This window comes from Physeter macrocephalus, chromosome 1 (genome assembly GCF_002837175.3).
Source record: "Physeter macrocephalus isolate SW-GA chromosome 1, ASM283717v5, whole genome shotgun sequence".
Taxonomy (NCBI): Eukaryota; Metazoa; Chordata; class Mammalia; order Artiodactyla; family Physeteridae; genus Physeter; species Physeter macrocephalus.
In genome coordinates this window covers 139,731,385-139,739,105 of record NC_041214.2, presented here as the reverse complement: position 1 = coordinate 139,739,105, position 7,721 = coordinate 139,731,385, and the positions used below count along the sequence as shown (strand labels likewise).

General features: G+C 35.1%; 1 pseudogene; it reads right to left on the bottom strand.

Annotated features, from left to right (window-relative positions):
* Positions 1–1,384: 1,384 nt before the first annotated feature.
* On the bottom strand, positions 1,385–1,795 carry LOC102980360 (multifunctional methyltransferase subunit TRM112-like protein; annotated as a pseudogene).
* Between the last annotated feature and the right edge of the window lie 5,926 nt (positions 1,796–7,721).

Sequence of the window (7,721 nt, the reverse complement as noted above, 5' to 3'; positions counted from 1 at the left end):
ATTATGAGTCTCTACACTCAGAGGAACCTCACTATAGGGCTTCCTATCAAGTATTTATTGTTCCGTGGTTTAAGTCAGCCTTCAATTAAGCAGTCGTTTTACCATAAGCAGTGTTGCTTAGTAACTTAGTTGACAAATAGCGTCCTTCCCCGTTTCTAGGGAAACAAAGCTAGGAAATTCAACTGAAAATAAAATTCTCATGCAGAAGAGGCACAATTCTGTTAACTCTCTGCCAACACCATTAAAATGTAGACACAAAAGCCTTGCTGACGCTCTTAATTGTTTAGCTCTTTCTGTGCATCAAGATAATAAATTGGAAAGTCATTAGCAAATACAGAGAGTAACCATTGGCCGAGGCTTATGTAACAAACATTTATGTAGGGTTTCTTCTTAAAATTAAGCAGTAGGTATGGTCCACCCTACTTCGATGTTGACGTACGACATTATGTGGTCAATTAAATATATATTTTGTCACACTGGATTCATACACATTACACTGTAGCCCTAAAAATCCCTATCAACAAGAGTTGTTTTCATTGACATGAAAACCAAAGAAAGAAAATTTGAAGACGAAAAGTATGCTCAATGTGTGGAGCATCTGCTTAAAATTCAAATAAAGATTGGAAACAGAATAGAAGCAGGAACAAGAAACCACACACAAAAACATCGAGGAAGATCGCAAACTACTGATCCAGGCGGCTGTTGTGAGAATTATGAAAATGAGGAAGGTTCTAAAGCAGCAGCAGTCACTTGGAGAAGTACTGACCCAGCTGTCCTCAAGATTCAAGCCTCGGGTCCCAGTAATTAAGAAATACATCGACATTCTGATCGAGAAAGAATATTTGGAGCGAGTGGATGGTGAAAAGGACACCTACAGTTACTTGGCTTAACCATCCTGGAAGGGTCTGACCGTGGGCGCAGCCCCTCGTACCGTGTGAAGGATGGAGAGGAGTCGGCAGCGGCGGCGCCACCCGTATTTTTTTTTTTTTTTTTTTGGTTTTGAAACTTTAATGAGAAAAAAAATATAATACCGACCTCAAGAACACTGTGTGTTTGGTGTGTCACCGGCCCAAGGGTTGGGGATACACAGGATAGAAGTAGCAAGCAGGATATACGTAAACAAAGATACACACGCTCACAATGAAAAACCGGGGCCGGGTACGCTTTTTTTTTTTTTTTTTTTTGTGGTACGCGGGCCTCTCACTGTTGTGGCCTCTCCCTTTGCGGAGTACAGGCTCCGGAGGCGCAGGCCCAGCGGCCATGGCTCACGGGCCCAGCCGCTCCGCGGCATGTGGGATCTTCCCAGACCCGGGCACGAACCCGCGTCCCCTGCGTCGGCAGGCGGACTCTCAACCACTACGCCACCAGGGAAGCCCCGGGCACGCTTTTAAGCCTCAGTTTCCTCATCACGCAGCAGTATGTTGGGGATCCCACAGCTGATGGGGAACAGACGTCCCGACTCTGGGCATTGCAGGGTGCCCTCCAGCACATCCACCTCCAACGTTTGGGCACCTCGACCAGGTGCAAGGTGTAGGCAGCCGCCAGAAACGCCGCCCACTCCACTTTGGGTACCATACGAGCCACGAAGTCGGGGTTGAACTACACAGGGTTGATGCGGACCCCGGTGGCCTGGAGGCGCAGGAGGAAGCCACGGGGCCGCACCTCCCACCCTCCACCCCCGCACATGTGAACTCAGCAGGCATTTATTAGTGACCTTAGTGAGAGCTACTTCAGTGGTAAGTGGAATGAGATGGCAGTGGGTTGAGATGTGAATGGGAACTGAGGTAGTGAACATTATGACAACAGGTATGTGAAGGTGATACGCAATAAAGCATAGTAAGCTTAAATTCAGTATTTTATAAGGGGTGAAATCTGAGTCGTTTAAAAAAATTGATGAGAAGAATATCAGTTAAAACTGTGTTCAAAATAAAGATTAACTGTTAAGAATGGAGTAAATTATACTTTAAAAATTTGCAGATTATTACAGATCCCTAATTCGAAAATTAATATGGGGCATTGTATATAGGGATAGAGCAAAGAGTGTAGATTTGATAGAAAGTGAATGCTTTGTGGATAGTTTTTAGTTTAACTAAATTTTAATAGGCATTGTTTAGTGTTAGAATTCTAATTACATACAATTTCTAATTACATACATACATTAAAAGTTTATTTACCATTTAACTCATAAAAGCCTCTGGGAAATGAATTTTATATTTGGTTCTTAGCAATATAAAAATGCTACAGATTATACACATTTGAATTTCTCAAGAAGTATGCAAGTAAGTATGAAAAGATATATACAGTAAAATGAATGGCAAAACCATTAAATTTTGAATACATATGCAAATATTCTTTAATGAAAAATAATTAATGGTTTATGTATTTTGTTTTTTTATCTAGGTAAAGCTTTTGAAATGAATTTTAAGTACATTCACCTTGGCTATAAATAATCACCCAACTTTGAAAAATTTTTTATATATAGGATATAGGCATTGTTTAGTGTTAGAATTCTAATTACATACATATTTCTCAAGTCATTGAGGAAAATCTAGTTTTAAAAAATTAATATTTAAGTCACTGAATATTTTATAAAGTGATAAAATCAATAGTAGGGGAGGCTGTGTATGTGTGGGGACAGGGGTTTATGAGAACTCTGAACTTTATGTTCAATTATGCTGTGAAGCTCAAACTGCTCTAAAACAACAAAATTTATTAACTAAAAAATCAATAGAAGATGGTAATGTCAATGTGCTCTCATTGTAAAATGAGAGTGTAAAATGGAAATACTGTTAAAGGACTTACAAAGCTAAGTTGAATAATTTTCCATGTTAGAAATACTGCTGAGTATCATGTAAACCAATATTTAAGAAGAAAAATTTTAGATAAATATCACAATGTATAAAATTTTAAAAACTAATTCACATGTATTGTTAAGAATACTTCTGTGCTTCTATGCATATATGTTCAGTATTTATACTTAATTTTATTATTCAAATTTCACACAAAATTCATTTGAAACACATCAAGGATACATTAAGAAACACATTAAAACAGATTATATACATGCAACTCTTTCTGTTGACTTATCAAGTCTTTGCACAAAAGCCATCACTTTAAAATTACTCTGTATGACTTTGAAGAGATCAAACACTTAGCCTAATATAGAAAATCAAACCACTGATAATGAAGAAGCACAGTAAAGATCAGCTTAAGTAACACCTCAACTTGGAAGTCTAGTCTGAATTCTCCAGGCAAATTTAAAATATATTCCTATTAATTCTTTTTGTTTGTCCCTATAGATCCTTCCCTTAATATTTCTGTTAGAGAATTTTCAAAATATTAATATTTTGAAAGAATGAATGTAAGACTGAGGACAACAAATCTGATTCGAAAATGGTTTTTTGTTGCTGTTGGTGGTGGTGAATATAATTAAACCTGCTTTTTTTAGTTTTCAAGAGAATGAAGATACTGAAACAATAGTCAATATTTTGGCCCTAAATGCTTTCATTCAATAGAAAATAAACATAAAATAAACAATGAAAAAAAAACCCCTAATTCTAATGACTACTCCTTCTAGAAAAAAAAATGAGCTAGAGTTTATATTCTTTTACAGAGATAGAAATGAATACTTATGCTAAGAATTCCACTTTTTAAAATATTTTATACTATGTTTTCATTTTTCAAATTTGCTTCCAGTGTTTACAGGCTCTGTTTTATTAAATATTCTTTATTTTACTCAAGTCTTTCTCAGTTGTATTTCATATCTACAAGAAAAATATAATAGGATGGCTTTCATCCTCAATAATCACTTTTATTTGAACTAAATTCATATAATAGGTGAGATACTGGTGTCTTTCTGAAGGAGGAACATTTTGTAAAAAATACATTTTGTTACAACAAGATATAATACCTTTCATGACAATCTTCCTATATCCCCTATATTCACCTTATTTCAGGTGACACCTCATTGCAATATACGTGGGTTGATCTTTAAATGTGCTTATTTTTGAAATATTTATATTCTTTTGATAGGAAAACATTCTTCAGACATATAATTCATGTTATAAAATAGAAACAATTACCTTGGCCAACTTTGGTTTAAGAACAAAAGAGCAGGAATAGAATGAAAGTTTCTATGAATTTACTTTAGATTTATTAGGACTAGTATTAGGAAAAAAAATTTGGCCCACTGTCTAAAGGATGGAAAAATAATTGCTGTGATTTACTTCTAAATGATTAAATGTTGTGCTCCATACATTAGTTGTATCATTAGGCTGGTATCTGCTTCAGAATTCATAGTATTTTTTTTTTTTTTTTTTTTTTTTTTTGTGCGATACGCGGGCCTCTCACTGTTGTGGCCTCTCCCCTTGCGGAGCACAGGCTCCGGATGCGCAGGCTCAGCGGCCATGGCTCACGGGCCTAGTTGCTCCGCGGCATGTGGGATCCTCCCAGACCAGGGCTCGAACCCGTGTCCCCTGTGTCAGCAGGCGGACTCTCAACCACTGCGCCACCAGGGAAGCCCTAGAATTCATAGTATTTTGAATAGAAATGATTAAAGAGGTTATTAGTAAATCTACAGAGAACAGGGCACACTGTGTTTAAACATTATGTTATCATCTGGGCTACAAATGTTCAGCATCATTATGTTTCCACAATAGCAATTTACTGTGACACTGAAGAGTAAGTAATCAATATAGGAAGGTAGGGTTTGTTACAGTTACAGAAAGAGTACAGCCTCTTCTGTTCCAACCTTTGCAAAATCAGTAAGCAGTCGTATTTGTAAGGCAGCCTGTTAGTCTCATTCTCAGATGTCAGTGAAAGGTATGAGCTACAATTATCAAGCTAAAAACTGTTCCAATGTTCACCTCACTGTTTGCAGAAAGTGATTTGATTTGTAACTCAATGAGAAATTAAGATGCATCACTCTAAAAGAAACATCACTTGAAATCCTGATTGTAAATATTAAAATGCTGAACATGTGTAGGTGCTTAAACTAATGCTGGAAGTATTAAAACAAGAAATAACTCATCAAGCCTAAAATATATATTATCTAATGAAAAATATTCTAGTTTACTCCTTGCCATATCTTCCAATCAATAGAGTTGGTTTTCAGTTTGGAAACTTTCAACTGGATAGTTATATCACTTACACTGATAAATACCACTGTGTGGCATGATAAATAATGGGTCTAAAAGTCACTGCCCTAAAGCATAGAATGTGTGATTTTTATTTGAAAAGGTCTTGGAGATAATCAAAAACCTATCTTCGTAGTACAGATGGAATGTCTAAGGCCCTGAAAACCTAGGTAGTAGGGGCAAGATTCATATTAAGTTTCTGTGTCTGGACTGCAGGCTGAATCTCTTGACTTCCTGTGTTTTCCCAATATTCTCAGGTTTTGTGGTGATGCCTCTCAAATTTTATTGCCATCATTGAAGCTGTAGTTGTACTGGGTATGGCTTATTCAAGCACCATTTGTACATAGAAACATTGTTTTATCAGCTGGAATTATACCATGGGAAGTTCTGGTAACTGCAGAGGCTCTAGATTTTATACATGGTCTAAATACAGGCGAGAAGGTATGGCTTGGTAGAGACAAGACTGTACATGAGGGTGATTATGTTGAACTCTCTGCCCACAATACCAAAACTCCAGTGTCCATTATTATACCTATCATTATAGTGAATTTATCCTCTCTTGAGCCCTATTATTGCAAATAAATGTAGCTACCCTACTGTAGGATAGAAAACGGATGTTTCGAACTGGTGAAACTTTTTCTACTCTCTTGTAAATCTTTCTTCTGCTTCTACAAGTTTATCATAAAAGCCTTATCAGATAAACGTCCTACAGCAGGATCTCCCCAACATAAGCACAATCTGTGATTAGGAGAATTTGGGAGGAACGTTCTTATGCATGCTAAATGAGCAGGGGAGGCCCTATTCAAGGAAACTGAGAGATGACCAAAAGCCTTGAGTGAGGAAAGTGTAAATTGTGGAAATTTAGACTTAAGGATTGTTGTTCCTTGAGTTCATATTTTTCATAAACCAAATTTTGAATACCACTGCCGCCTGGGTAATTGGTGGTAGTGAGTGTTAAATAGGAAAAACTGAGTGACAGTCTGATGTGTTTTTGCTTGTAGAGTAAGTTTTTAAAAGTGTTTTGGAAGTAAAATGGAGAGTGAACAGCAAACCAAATGATCCATGATAATTAAGCTTATTTTCTGAAAATGAAATTTGAGCTTCAATGTGTTCATTTCAATTAAGTGTTAAGTACTAATTAATATATAATGATTCTTACAGAGCAGTTTTGTCTTCAACTGAATGTAAATTTGACTGATGAAGTTCATTGATTATATGTGTAAAACTACGTAATATTTCCCATATAGGTTTTAATGTAATCTGTTAATAATTACCAAAGTTGCAAGGTTTCTTCACAAATTCCATTAAGCCTCTACTGTTAATGATTTTCTTTGCAGAGAAAATCAAATGTCTGATTCCTAGTACATTTCTATTTATAACAATATTTCTAATTGACATTTTCTGAATTAATAAGGTCCCATATTTTATAACAGATGGGATTTTCTAAGATACTTATCATGAATCCATTGAACTAAAGCGCTACAACTAGACTTGTAGATTTATGTAAATAAGCACAATTCTGGCGTTTTAATGCCTTCTGCTAAGCAAAAGAATACAGATCAATGTAAAAGTGTTAATTGTCATTTCTCAAATTCACATTGCTTTGTTTAATGTTAGTGGTTCATATTTTTCCTAATGGTAATCATTTAAGTGACTGAATATATACTAACATAAAGAAATAAGGCATGACAGAAAGAATATGAATCATAATTACTCATGGTTTTCAAAATATCATATAGGAAGCTAAAGGAATACTGATCATAAGTTTGAACTCCATTTTAATTTCTGCAGGTAGGAGAAAGATCCAGTGGATTCAGTGTTTCATTTTTTCTCTTATTAGATCCGTATTACTACTATTGCCATTATTCATCAGGCATGCCTTTTCAATACCTAAATGTATTTTGTTAGTTATAATCTCCTACTTGTATTACTCATACAAGATTTAATTTTTATATGAAATAATGCTAAATATGTTTTATATCAAGCTTATTTATCTGAGTTTTCATATTTACATATATAAATATTGAGTATGAATGAATTTAAATATACATTTAGATTTTACTTATTAGTAAAATCTTACTAATTTACTTACTAGTTTACTTAGATTTCTTAAATGGAATGCATTTTGAAGGTAATCCAGATGTAATCACTAAGTTATTTGGTTTACTTATGTAATAAAGTAGATAACATGTAATTGAAGAAGACTGGCCTTGGCACAGAATGCTTTGCAACCCAGGATGGTCACAAGTTTACTGAACCTCCATTTCCAGATCTACATAATGGGGAAGGGCAGACTCCATAATCTGTAGAAGCCCTTAGAGTTTTCACACTCTCAACAATTTGATTTCTATGAATAGCAGCCTTCCGATTATTTTTTTCATTATGAAAGTTGAAGAAGTTTAAGTGTATAGCTTGATGAATACTGAAAAACATGAAATCTTATCAATATATACTCATTAAAAAAAAATAGTACCAATGATATACCATACCAAATGCTTTCCTATTTCTGGTGAAAACACCTTAGGTTCTTGCTTTTCTTTTAAATTTCTGTCTAGCAATTTGCTCTTCTTTTTATAATCAAATCTT